Source organism: Moschus berezovskii, chromosome 23 (assembly GCF_049115385.1).
Source record: "Moschus berezovskii isolate FMDL1 chromosome 23, NW_MosBer_1.0, whole genome shotgun sequence".
In the NCBI taxonomy this organism is placed as follows: Eukaryota; Metazoa; Chordata; class Mammalia; order Artiodactyla; family Moschidae; genus Moschus; species Moschus berezovskii.
In genome coordinates, this window is record NC_142482.1 from 42,313,783 (window position 1) to 42,327,974 (window position 14,192).

At 42.0% G+C, this 14,192-nt stretch overlaps 5 non-coding genes across 5 annotated transcripts; 4 read left to right on the forward strand and 1 right to left on the reverse strand.

The window, feature by feature from the left end:
• Positions 1–1,362: 1,362 nt before the first annotated feature.
• On the reverse strand, positions 1,363–1,436 carry TRNAI-AAU (transfer RNA isoleucine (anticodon AAU)). Its single transcript has one exon. It is a non-coding gene; the product is annotated as a tRNA-Ile (tRNA).
• Positions 1,437–6,298: 4,862 nt separating this feature from the next.
• On the forward strand, positions 6,299–6,372 carry TRNAT-AGU (transfer RNA threonine (anticodon AGU)). The gene has a single exon. It is a non-coding gene; the product is annotated as a tRNA-Thr (tRNA).
• A 4,120-nt stretch (positions 6,373–10,492) lies between these two features.
• Positions 10,493–10,565, forward strand: TRNAV-AAC (transfer RNA valine (anticodon AAC)). Its single transcript has one exon. It is a non-coding gene; the product is annotated as a tRNA-Val (tRNA).
• Positions 10,566–12,454: 1,889 nt separating this feature from the next.
• Positions 12,455–12,536, forward strand: TRNAS-CGA (transfer RNA serine (anticodon CGA)). Its single transcript has one exon. It is a non-coding gene; the product is annotated as a tRNA-Ser (tRNA).
• A 1,135-nt stretch (positions 12,537–13,671) lies between these two features.
• TRNAR-ACG (transfer RNA arginine (anticodon ACG)) lies at positions 13,672–13,744 on the forward strand. The gene has a single exon. It is a non-coding gene; the product is annotated as a tRNA-Arg (tRNA).
• The last annotated feature ends 448 nt before the right edge of the window (positions 13,745–14,192 follow it).

Sequence of the window (14,192 nt, forward strand, 5' to 3'; positions counted from 1 at the left end):
ATAAATGAAAGGCTGCTGCTGCTGCTGCTAAGTTGCTTCTGTCGTGTCCGACTCTGTGCGACCCCATAGACGGCAGCCCACCAGGCTCCCCCATCCTTGGGATTCTCCAGGCAAGAACACTGGAGTGGGTTGCTATTTCCTTCTCCAATGCATGAAAGTGAAAAGTGAAAGTGAAGTCGCTCAGTCATGTCCAACTCTTCGCGACCCCATGGACTGCAGCCTACCAGGCTCCTCCGTCCATGGGATTTTCCAAGAGTACTGGAGTGGGGTGCATATAACCTTAATAATGAGCTAGAAAAAAACTCAATGTGAAAAAGCTCTACATGAACCCAGGGAACAGTAATGAATAAAGCTTTCCATGAACAAATGAGGAACTAGGTCTGAGGTGGAAAAAATGAGCTGATGCTTAGGACAGGTAGAAAAAAATATACATTGAATTTGGGAATGAATGTGGTGTTGTGAGAATAAAATGGACATGCTTTTTAAGGTTGCTATGCAATAATTCAGTTCCAGTTTTTCAGTACTTTCTATTTAGACATCACAGATGTAAATAAAATCTTATTTAGCCATTATCGTGGACCAAAGACTATTTATGTTTTTTAAATGAATTAACATATTTAAACATAACAACTAATTTATGGGGTGAATTTACAATCATCCTCGTTTTACAAATAACCGAGGACAGAGTTTAGAGTCAGCATTCTGATCATTTAACCTTAGAGAACTTCCTTTTCATTGTCACTGAACTGCTCCTTAAAATCGGTGTTGATCATTTTTTTTATTGGATGGCTATATTCTGAGGACCGTCCTATTTAAAAAACCAAGTTTATAGCATCTTGATTTATACCCCAGGATATTAATTGCTTCAATTTTCAATTAATATTAATCCCACCACTAATACTGAATATGTAACATGGATCTGAAAACTCCTATCCCAGGTAAGGAAAACTCTTGAGCATCAGCCACGTGCACTGTATTATTATGGCAGGGCAATTCTTTCCAGCAATTTTACTCTATTACTTAGTGATTCACTTCCTTTTCTTGGTTCCCCAATAAGGAAAGGAGATATATTGAGAGCAAACACTCTAGAGATATTGATTTTTTTTTTCCTCTTTTTCCTCTAATTTTTTTTCTCTCCAAGAAAGTTTTCTTACGGAAAACAAAACAAAATGAAATTTAAAAAGGCCCTCTGTTGTACGTTTTAGCTGCCAGGTCTCCGCTATCGTTCTGCTTTGTTAACTGGAGTGGGATCTGTTCACTCCGCCTAAGCAGGTTCTAGAACCCGCTAGCAAGGAAGTTTGCAGACTCTCCTTCTCTGCAAAGAAGTTTCAACGCCAGGTTTTCCATCTTAAAGGACAAAATTGGCCCGTATGGGGATCGAACCCGCGACCTTGGCGTTATTAGCACCACGCTCTAACCAACTGAGCTAACCGGCCAGGACAACACTCCTGCCCTTCAAGTTACAAATGACACTTAAACAGCATTGTTTTGCAGTTTATGGTGGGAAGAACGAATTACTTCCATTCTTTTTCTTGTCTTACCTCATTGGCCGAGAAAATGGATGAAAAAGCTTCTCATTCTGCCTTCTTCCAGAAAAGCTTAAAGCTTTCTCAAACTTGGGATTCTGACCCGAGAAGATTCAGGCCAACGTCCCCAGGCAGGACTTCCTGAGACCGCGACGGGTGCATCAGAACTGACCACGAAGCCTCCAGAAGCGTCGAAGGACTCGGCTCCGGCGCGCAAGATCCAGACTCCTCTCTACTCGTGGAGATCCTTAAGCTTCCCTCGGAAGCCTCGGGTCCCATGAACCTGAACCTTGTCGCCGCCTGGCCTCTGGATGGTTTTGCCGGCCCCGCCGCCAGGAATCAGCAGCTGTGAGCCCCCAGGTCTCCGGCTCCGCGCGCGGGAATGAGTCTTGGTGTTGCAGTGTTGGTCATCAAACACGTGGTGGCGCCCTACAGACAGGCTGAGGTCAGCGGGAGCGAAAGAACCCTGGGATGACTTCTCAAGGGCCTCTAAACTGGCCACCTTGAAACCAAGTGGTGTCGGGAGTCAGGTCAGTTATCTGGACCGGAGAGGAACGTTGGGATCTGAAAGGAGAGGAGGGGCAGAGGCCCGGGTTGGACAACGCTGTGAAAAGAGGCGGGAAACCCCCTCCGAGAGGCTTAACTACGAGGTGAACCCTGCGGGCAGGGGTCAACCCAGGGAAGGGCCGGCAGAGGAGCTAATTCCCTATTCGCCCTCTGCTCTTTTCTGGATTCTACTTCTTCCTTCCTTTCCAATACGACTGTTCCTGTTAAGTTAGGGATAGTAGTGTTTTTGGAAGTTAACTGACCTGTGTTCATGGAGTTCTAAAGGCAAGAATACTGAAGTGGTTTGCCATTTCCTTCTCCAGTGGACTGAAATCAGATTGATTATATTCTTTGCAGCCGAAGATGGAGATCCTCTATGCTGCTGCTAAGTCGCTTCAGTCGTGTCCGACTCTGTGCGACCCCATAGACGGAAGCCCACCAGGCTCCCCCGTCCCTGGGATTTTCCAGGCAAGAACACTGGAGTGGGTTGCCATTGCCTTCTCCGGGAGACGCTCTATACAGTCAGCTAAAACAAGACCGGCAGCTACTGTGGCTCAGATCATGAACTCCTTATTGCAAAATTCAGACTTAAATTGAAGAAAGTAGGGAAAATCACTAGACCATTCAGGTATGACCTAAATCAAATCACTTACGATTATACAGTGAAAGTGACAAATAGATTCAAGGGGTTAGATCTGATAGAGTGTCTGAAGAACTATGGACAGAGGTTCACGACATTGGATAGAAGGCAATGATCAAGACCATCTCCAAGAAAAAGAAATGCAAAAAGGCAAAATGGTTGTCTGAGGAGGTCTTACAAATAGCTCAGAACAGAAGAGAAGCTAAAGGCAAAGGAGAAAAGGAAAGATATACCCATTTGAATGCAGAGTTCCAAAAAATAGCAAGGAGAGATAAGCCTTCCTCAGTGATCAATGCAAAGAAATAAAGAAAAACAATAGAATGGGAAAGACTAGAGATCTCTTCAAGAAAATTAGAGACACTAAGGGAACATTTCATGCAAAGATGAGCACAATAAAGGACAGAAATTGTATGTACCTAACAGAAGCTGAGGATATTAAGAAGAGGTGTTAAGAATACACGGAAGAACTACACAAAAAAGATCTTCAAGACCCAGATGACCTCGATGGTGTGATCACTCACCTAGAGCCAGACATCCTGGAATGCAAGGTCAAATGGGCATTAGGAAGCATCACTATGAACAAAGCTAATGGACATGATGGAATTCCAGTTGAGCTGTTTCAGATCCTAAAAGATGATCCTGTGAAAGTGCTGCACTCAATATGCCAGCAAATTTGGAAAACTCAGCAGTGGCCCCAGGTCTGGAAAAGGTCAGTTTTCATTCTAATCCCAAAGAAAGGCAATACCAAAGAATGTTCAAACTATTGCACAGTTGCACTCATCTCACATGCTAGTAAAGTAATACTCAAAATTCTCCAAGCCAGCTTCAACAGTACATGAATCCTGAACTTCCCAATATTCAAGCTGGATTTAGAAAAGGCAGAAGAACTAGAGATCAAATTGCCAATATCCACTGAATCATCGAAAAAACTAGAGAATTCCAGAAAAACATCTACTTCTGCTTCATTGACTATGCCAAAGCCTTTGACTGTGTGGATCACAACAAACTGTGGAAAATTCTTCAAGAGGTGGGAATACCAGACCACCTGACCTGCCTCCTGAGAAATCTGTATGTAGGTCAAGAAGCAACAGTTAGAACCAGACATGGAACAACAGTGCTTCCAAATAGGGAAAGGAGTATGTCAATGTTGTATATTGTCACCCTACTTATTTAAGTTCTATGCAGAGTACACCATGTGAAATGCTGGGCTGGATGAAGCACAAGCTGGAATCAAGATTGCAGGGAGAAATATCAATAACCACATATATGCAGATTACACCACTCTTATGGCAGAAAATGAAGAGGAACTAAAGAGCCTCTTGATGAAAGTGAAAGAGGAGAGTGAAAAGTTGGCTTAAAACTAAAAAACAAAAAGATCATGGCATCCTGTCCCACCACTTCATGGCAAATATATGGGGAAACAATGGAAACAGTGAGAGACTTTATTTTGGGGGGCTCCAAAATCACTGCAGATGGTGACTGCAGCCATGAAATCAAAAGATGCTTGCTCCTTGGAAGGAAAGCTATGACCAAACTAGACAGCATATTAAAAAGCAAAGACATTACTTGGCCCACAAAGGTCTGTCTAGTTAAAGCTATGGTTTTCCAGTAGTCATGTGTGGATATGAGAGTTGGACTATAAAGAATGCTGAGTACCAGAGAACTGATGCTTTTGAACTGTGGTGTTGGAGAAGACTCTTGAGAGTCCCTTGGACAGCAAGGAGGTCAAGCCAGTCAATCCTAAACGAAATTGGTCCTGAATATTCATTGGAAGAACTGATGATGAAGCTGAAACTCCAATATTTTGGCCACATGATGCAAAGTACTGACTCACTGGAAAAATCTTTCTCTGATGCTGGGAAAGACTGAAGGCAGGAGGAGAAGGGGATGACAGAGGATGAGATGGTTGGATGGCATCACCGACTTGATGAACATGAGTTTGGGCAAGCTCCAGGAGTTGGTGATGGACAGGGAAGCCTGGGGTGCTGCACTCCGTGGGGTCAGACTGGACTGAGGGACTGAACTCAACTGACCTGTTTGCATATGTGTCTATGTATATTACATAGTTTCTTTTGGATATGCACTGCTAGTAAATAAAGTTTTTAATATAATACTTGGTATTCACTTTTTTTTTCCTGGAAATGAGAATCATATTTTTTGGTTGGCTGAATCTGCCATTTTTTTCTTGCTTTCCATTTCACTAAAATTTTTCTTTTAATATCATACATATAAATGATTCTTCTGGCCCTTCAGCACCTTTTACTAACTTTGTACATCTTTTAATCAACTGATAGATGTCTTCATTTGTTTTGCTCTTTGGTGAAAATTCTGAAAGCTTGTATAGCAGAATATTATTAGTAGTACCTGACATTCTGGTTCTACTCAGGTATTTGGTATGTTTAAGTGGTTTTTGAGAACCTGGGCCCTATTCAGACTTAGATGGTAGACTGCAGTCGCTTGCTTTGTGTTAAAGGTCAGTTCCCTGGGAAATAAACATTGAGATGGAAATGGAGATGCCAAAGCAGTGACCCAGGGGAGGCCACGAGGCCTGGAGAAGGGAGAGGCGGGCTCCAGGGCCAGAGCTTGCCTCCTCCTCCACCCCCACCCCTTAACCCCCTCCTCGACCCGGCCGCCTCTGCTGATTCATCGCAGCTCCAGCTGGCAGCAGCCTTTTCTGGGGATGGCTGCTGCTGAAATTCCTCAGAATAACCAACTGCTTCTCCTTGAGCCTGGTGTAAGATGGTGTTAGAGTCTTATTGGGATCACTCTTAGAATCGACCGCAATGAGACGGTGAAGGAAACAGGATTAGGAAGAAGCAGAAGTTGAACTTGATGTTGTAAAAGAAGCCTCAGTTCAGCTTACCAGGATATCTGAACGTGAAATGACCCTTTAGTAATATTCTGAATTGAGGCTGGATTTGAGCTACAGTCAAGGGTCGGTGTACTCTTGAGCAAGGTTTCCTCTTTTCTCTTGAGGATAGTGCTCAGAGACCAACCCAGCTGTACGCCATTAGAAGTCAACATTCCTGAAGTGGAGAAATAAATGCCACCATTCTGGAGGGTGATTTGACAGTGCATCACGCCACTGTTCTTTCAGAAATCCTGTGTCAGATATATGCTTTTGACCAGCATCTTTGACTAGGAACCCCTCCTTCAACACACTAATTTAGAAGAGAGCAGGTGTGGTTAAAACAATATGATGGTTAATAGAAGATCATTTCATTTTATCTTTTGGGCTTCAACAAAGGTCTCTGACACACACTCCCCCACCCCCTAACACATCATACAACCCTCCCCTGCCCCCCCCACACACACAGCCCTTGCCAGAGTTTATAGTCTAGTTGAATCCAGTGGTGTCCACTCTGAAACAATTTCTCAAGAGGAGATAGTCATCTTAATCTAATACCTGCATTTATTCTTCAAAAAAAAAACATTTTTCTTTGGTTTTGACTGACACAAGGTTGCTTCCCCCCCCCCCCCCCCCGCTCCTTTTATCACCTGGCAAACCAGTTTCTAAATTTATTATAGCGGAGAGACATATGAAATTATGTTCAAATAAAGCCTAACTAAATATTTCGCCAGGGCGGGCTCCGTGGCTTAGCTGGTTAAAGCGCCTGTCTAGTAAACAGGAGATCCTGGGTTCGAATCCCAGCGGGGCCTGGCAAGGTCTTGTCTTTTCCTATGCTTTCTGCGATTTTAACCTCATAGAAAATACTTTTCTCTAAGTGAGTAGAAACTAACTTGAACTGACCCTGGATGAATATCCTAATACTCAGGACTTAAGCTTTGCTTGGGAAAAATGGTGTACTTTGTAGAAGAGGACAGAGGTAAAAGGGTAAATAATATCCTGAGAAGCATTCTCGACATATCATAGACCAGAAGTAATTTAAGGACTCCGACTATTTGTCTGAATCATGTTATTAGCAGTGGATAAGTAGCCTAACCTAGCAGAGGTTTGCCCCTTTGTCTAACCATTGGAGTAAAGTGAAGGAGATTCAACAGCTTTAAATACATGCCCTTTCAGATATCCTTTAGATTTGTCTGATCACTGGAGAGCTTTAATTATTTTTTGCAACCTCAGATACACTTGGATTAGGGTTGGCACTCAAGTTTTGATTTTGGTTTTTTTTTTAAATAGACTATTAAATAGCTAATGGCTTTTCTAATTTCAAGGTAGTATGTAGAAGTATTAGTACCAAGCATCTTTAAGGAACAATGGATAGGGTACAAAGACAGAGATCCATGGTCAGAAATGATTAGTTTAAATCCTCTGTCATTGAACCTTTTCTTGCTACTCACCACTTCTAAGAAACCTTAAATTTTCCTTTGCATTTCTGCTCTTGCTGCTGCTAAGTCACTTCAGTCGTGTCCGACTCTGTGCGACCCCATAGACTGAAGCCCACCAGGCTCCCCCGTCCCTGGGATTCTCCAGGCAAGAACACTGGAGTGGGTTGCCATTTCCTTCTCCAATGTGTGAAAGTGAAAAGTGAAAAGTGAAAGTGAAGTCGCTCAGTCGTGTCCGACCCTTAGCGACCCCACGGACTGCAGCCCACCAGGCTGCTCCATCCATGGGATTTTCTAGGCAAGAGTACTGGAGTGGCTCTTAGCCTTATCCTAAAGAAGGTAGAGGGGAATAAAAGAGAAAGGGCTAAAAACAAAACAAAACCAAAAAAAAAACACCTAATGTAAATGTTGAATTGAGTACTGTAATAGCTGTCTCTACTTTTCAAGTGATTCTGGACTCTAGGTCATCACTGAAGTTTTTGAAAAGAGAAGAATATGGCTAGTGGCAAAGAAGAGTGGTTAGTGACAAAGCATATAAAGCATCTAGCAAGAGTTTAGAGACAAATGAAGTCTTACACTTTTTTCTAGACAGATTTTTACATAAAAGTTCTAATAAAGACATTAAGTCCTAAAAACAAAGATGTTTCCATTTATCTGCTCTTTCTTTTGACATTCTAAGATATATCTTAAAATAATTAGGCTCTACAAATGTCCACTTCCCCATACTTAGTAATGTGCACAGAATTCTACAAGCAATGATTGTACCCTAAGTACCTTCTTGCTTCTCATTGTCACAGCCCAACAGATTAATTACTCCTTTGTTGAGCATCTGGGAATGCAAAAGTGTCAGAAGACTGACATTTTAAAGAATCTCTTAAAATGGAGTTGAATCTAATCAGTGAAATCCTGTACCTCTAGAAGTGTTGAGTACTTAATAGGTCTAAACGATAAAAGGTTGTTATCCTATGAAACAGTTTTATACAAATCATGGACATTCTCAATTGTGTCTTTGTTAAGGGGACTTCTCCCTAGTTGAACTACTGTTTCTTTCTTGACCTACCTTATTTTTCATTCAAACTTCCTTCCGCATTAAATGTTCTCTGACTTGGGATCCTCAAATGGACAGCACTTCTTTTGTGCTCTGAGGGTACAACTGACATTGACTTAAGCTAGCTGTGTGGTCCTTTCTTCTTCATGTCCGGGTATGCACATCCCATGTTGGACACTGGATAAAGTTTGGTGAACAAATTCAAATGGAATGTCCCTTGAAAAGGTGGAAAAGTAAGGCATGGTGATGAGGGGAGATGCTAGGGAAAGGAGTCTCTGGAGCTGACCCTTCCTTGGTTGCCTGCCTGGAGCAATCATTCAAAATATCCATGTCTGAAAGAGGTCTCTGCCTAATTTCAAACTCACATTTCCGTTGCCACCAGGATTTCACATGAGTACCACTTGCACCATACACCATGAACTCAACTGATCATTATTTCCACTGGAAATCTATTATCAAACTTGACTCTTCCTGCTGCCTTACCCCACCAATCAAATTATCACAGTCTTCCTGATTTACATTCAACATATGTGAGATGTTTTTCTCTCTGTTCATCTACTTGGTTCTTATTTGGACCTTATTCACTACAATCTCTAACAGCCTCTTCCTGTTCTCCCTGTCTTCAAGACTGGCCATCTGAAGTCATTCTCAACACAGAAGACATATATCTCTGGTTTAAAATACAAAACATCATTTCCTCCCTAAAATTTCCCAGTCTTAAACCTTTCTTCTTTTTCTAATATATGCATTTAAGCTTATATATTTTCCTCTAAGCACTACTTAGTTTCATATTGTATTTTCATTCTTTCAGTTCAAAGTATTTTCTAGTTTCCATTGTACTTATATTTTGCTTAGAAGTGTACTGCTCAAGTTTCCCAGTATTAGAACTTTTTTATTTATCATTTTGTTATCACTTTGTTATCAAGTTTAATTCTGTTATTGTCAGAAAACATTTTTTAAAATTGTTTGAATCCTTTTAAATTTATAAAGACTTGTTTGGAGGCCCTTTTTGTTTTGGTGTATGTTTAATGTGCACTTGAAAATAATGAGAATTCTGCAGTAGTTGGATGTACTGTGTGATAAATGTCAACTAGGTCAAGTTGAGTAGTTACTAGCTATGGCTCATCTTCTCTAGTCCCACTTATTTCCCTTTTTCTGTAAGTTTCTCATCAGCTCCTAAAAGTGATCTTTAAAATCACCAACCATAGCTCTGCTTATTGTGGTTCTCGTTTTAGTTTTCTCAATTTTGCTTCATATAAGAATTGACATATCTTCTTGCTGAGTTGATCACTTGATCATTATGAAATGTTCTTTATCTTTGATCTTACTTTTTACTTTGATGTCTCCTTTGTTTGTCAACCAGGTTTCTAATGGTTGGTGTTTGCATAGTTCCTGACACTTTATTTTCAACCTGTTGTCTTATTTTTCAAGTATATTTCTTGTAAGCAGGACACAAAAGGCTCTTGTTTTTCTTTGTTTTATTTTACTATTTAGCCAGCCTATTTATGCCTTTTAATTATTTATTCCATTTACATTAAAAGCAATTATATGTATCTGGGTTTAAGTTGACATTGTTTTCCATTTATCCTATTGTTCTCAGTTCCTCCTTTTCTACCTTCCGCTGAATTAATATTTCTTATTCCATTTAATCTTTATTTAACCTAAGATGTAGTATGATTTCTCTCCAGTTGCTTTTAAGACCCTTTTAATCTTTGTTTTTCAAGAATTTCAACATAATTTGTCTAGTTATAGTTTTCTTTATGTTTATCCCGATTGTTATTTGCTGAGCTTATTCAATGAATGAGTTGTCACATGTTTTCCCCAACTGAGCTATAAGTACCCTTAAGTTTAGAGCATTTTAATGTATGTAAATCACACTTAAAAAAATAATAAACCTTCAGTGTAGATACAGATGACATCTACATTCGAAGAATTAAAGATTAGCCTCCACTCCCTCTCTCATCAGATTCAAATTGAAATATACCTTCCCCTCTTGGGAGGCACATCCATCTTGTCTTTGCTCTGGCCCATATATCACCATTTAGTCTTATTTCTTTCCTGGTTTTGCTTCAAATGCTTGGATTCCCACCTCCTCCACTCTAAAGATTATTCCAATTTCGTTCAGTTCCCAACAACAAAAAATTCCCTTACTAACCTCTAACCATCATACTTGTTTTCATCTATTAAGTCTTAGATTTGGTGTCATTTTCTCTTGGAAGCCTTCAAGGGCATTTCAATTTTTGGCTGATCAAGCAGGCCTTTCTGAACATTGTGGTAGATACGTTTGGTAAACGCATTTCTACTTGTATTTATTATTGATTTTAAAAAGAAAAAAAAGAAGAAAAATGGAAACATTTCGAAATGTTTATTTACATTATTTACAATGTTTATGTTTTATTTAAATATTCGAAAGAATATTTACCTCTACCTGTTAGCTTTAAACATCCAGTTTCCGTAGTGTAGTGGTTATCACATTCGCCTAACACGCGAAAGGTCCCCGGTTCGAAACCGGGCGGAAACAGGCTCTATCTCGGAATTGTTTTCCGTTTCCACAGAAGATCTTTGTACGTTGTTTTTGCGGTACCAGTCTTCACAACATATACCACATTTGTCCTTGTTTTGAGGCCCAGGGGTTTAAAACGAAAAGCTGTCCGGACGCCATTTGCTCTGAAGCCTGGGTCTCCCCTTTCCCACCCGCTCTTTCCCCTCCTGCACTCGGCGTCCTCCTGCTGGAAGGACTGAGGGGCCAGCCTGGGGTCAACCGGAGGAGACCCCTGCTGCACCAGGCCTGCGCCGCGCGGGCGACACAGTCTCCCTCGGACGATCGGGTTTTCTGCAAAGTGACTTTCTCCTGACCTTCAGAGAGAGAAAAGTGCTTCACTTCGAAAGCAAACAGCGATCTCACAACTGTTCAGTTATTACTCCTGTTAGTACCATCCAGTAGTTCCAAAGCTCATCAGGAGTAGATTGGGAAAGAAGAGTTGTGGGGGCCAGTTGGGGTGGGGGGATGGATAAGAGGAGATTCCCGTCCTCAAAAACTCCACGGGTGTCTGGACCGGAGAAAGAAGGCTCTTACCCGCAATTTTGGGAGCGCCCTTCCCCTCCGTTCCCACCACCCCAGAAAGATCCTCTGGGACTGTTTCTCCATGGGGCTAGATTTTAGGCTATTCAACCGCAGTGGAACATGCCAGACCCGTCTCCCCTCCCTCGCTCACCCCACACCTCTCACCCCCAGCCCTCCCAGGCCCAGGGCGGACTCCCGGCCCTGGCTGTGGCGGGGAACCTCCTCTTCTGCGGAATCAAACTCGACGTTCTCCTAAAACTCAGCATCTGGCATCCAGCTCCGCCCTGAGTGGCAGGCCAGCAGGCGGAAACGGTATTGAATCTTGAGCATTCCTGAAATCAGTTACCTGCCAGCAGTTTGAGGGATTTCCCGGAAATAAGAAAGGGTTGAAAAGTTTGGTGACTTGTTTGTGGGTATTTCATGATATAGTTTGCTAAAAGTCAGTTTAGAGGGATGGTTTTTCTTTTGGAATGGGCATAACACAAGAAATAGCATGCTTTCACTTGACCCACATTCAGGGAAATGACACTTGGTCTCCAGGTGTTCAGCTCAGTTAACAACCGCGCCTGCGTTTACTGACCACATGGGGGCGACAGAGACTGGGAAGCTGGGGCCCGAATTTGCCCCCAGTACGACTGAGTGACTTCACTTTCACTTTTCACTTCCATGCATTGGAGAAGGAAATGGCAACCCACTCCAGTATTCTTGCCTGGAGAATCCCAGGGACGGGGGAACCTGGTGGGCTGCCGTCTATGGGATCGCACAGAGTCGGACACGACTAACGCGGCTTAGCAGCAGCAGCAGCATTCCCACCAGCAGACTAAGGATTCTCACTATCTTTCTGATGTGAATTCTTTCAGACTTATTGGGGGAATTTAACTGATTTTTTTCTTTAGAGGTTAAGTCACACCAGATCACATATTCTGGATATTTTGACTAGATAAAGGCAAAAGGAGACAGAAACGAAATGAAGCTTTCTTGGAGCAGGGCTGTAGCAGTTGGAGGGGTGAGAAGTTTTTCACATCTAAATACATTTTGAAGGTAGAACAAGACAATTTCCTCACATCCACGGAATGAAAGAAAATTTGAAGTAAAGAATATTGCCAAGACTTTTTTTTCTGCCTAAATACCTGAAAAGTTGAAATTGTCACTAAGTGATTCATGGGGTCGCGGAGAGTCGGACACGACTGAGCGACTGAACTGAACTGAACTGAAACATGCAAGCTTGCGGTTGGAGAAGGTTTTCTTGGAAACACTCAGAAACCGGTGATCCTCTCTTCTTCCAACCTTGCAGGGAAACGATGAATACTGGTTTTTAGTGGAATGAATAAAACTAGCTCTGTCGAGCTGTGATGGCCGAGTGGTTAAGGCGTTGGACTCGAAATCCAATGGGGTTTCCCCGCGCAGGTTCAAATCCTGCTCACAGCGTTCTCGTTTTCGGTGTATCCTTGACTCTTGAAACTTCCAAATAATTTGCTGTTGTCCCACGCAGCATGCATGCAGAAAAATCCCTTGAAAGGCAGTTCTGATATTTTTAAAGAGAGTGGGCGCCAGCAGTATTAGAGTTCCAGAGTTCCCTTTCATAATCTGAGCATCTGTGAGCAGCCAGAGCCCAGCCTACCCACAAGAGGCTTGGATCACGCTCAAAAATACTGGCTTCATTGAGATGGTTTGTTAAGTCTGTAAGAGTGTTCACAATAGCAAAGTGAACAGAGGAGCCGTTGGGAAACAGTCTCTATTTGTGATTATGGAGAGCTGCAGCTACTTTAAACCATTCCCAGGCAACCATCTTCAGTGTTTGTCCTGATACCAGAGGCTGCAGGTGGGAGCCATAAAAATGGAAGATAATACTCCATGGCATTTGCTACGCTCTCTTTAAGAGAAAGCCTTTTATACAAATGAGGAAATTGAGGCACAGAGAGAATATATTTTAAATTCTCACTTTGTTTTGAATTTCAAAACCAAGCAAAGTCTCGTCTCCTTCTCAACGTACTAAACCACTCTTTTAAAGCACTTTCGCATTTTCAGTTGTTTTGCCTGCTTTGAACAGCTAAGTACATTTTTAAGTCAATTTTATTCTGTTTTCTGAGTTTGTTAAATGAGATTCTTAAAATGTATACTTCTATTGAATCCTTGTCTCCTTACAGGATTTTAAGGGCAGATGAACATTCTGCAAGAAAAAACGGTGTGTGTGGGGGGGGCGGGGGGGAATGAAGACCTCAAAACTAGCACTAATATACGCTGGGTAAGACAGGATTTGAAGTTGAATAAGGAATAGATAACCAAGTCCCCAGAGATTTCATACTAAGCAGCAAACAAGTAAACAAGTTTTCAATGCATAGTCAGCAAGTAAGTGAAGACTCCCCATTGTTTTCAAAGAAAGCATTTTCTGTAAGTCTATGTTATGGAACCAAATCAGAAAAGAAATCATGCTTTCCCGAAGTCAGTTTAGTCTCTGGTTTTAACCCCTCACTAGATTTTTAAAAGTCAATCATTTCTTTGGTTGGCATGAACTGCGGATAATGGTGAGAATATGAACATGCTGCTGCTGCTTAATAAGCGAGGGCCAGTGGCGCAATGGATAACGCGTCTGACTACGGATCAGAAGATTCTAGGTTCGACTCCTGGCTGGCTCGTTAAGCTGACTTTTTCCCCCCCTTCTAGGTACTGTTTTCTAAAGGATACTGAAACAAGTTTTTAAAGTCCTTCGAATGTATTTTCGTGGAACTGATCCTTCATTTTCCGTCCGTTACGTCTGAAAGAGACTTCAGAATCATCAAAGGACCCATCCAGAAAGCTTTTCTTCCTACTTTTCATAGCTTCTTGAACTTGAGAAAAGTGACTGACTGAAAAAGACCATTGGAAGGGAGGTTTTTACATCAACGACACTTTAAAGAAAAACGAAAAAAAAAAAAAATCCCTACCAGTATCTTCTGCATCAGTAGTTTTTTCCCACTGGGAAGAGTCCTCACTCTGAAGACCATCCTGCAAAGCTCTTTCCTCGCATGCTGCTGCTGCTGCTGCTAAGTCGCTTCAGTCGTGTCCGACTCTGTGCGACCCCATAGACGACAGCCCACCAGGCTC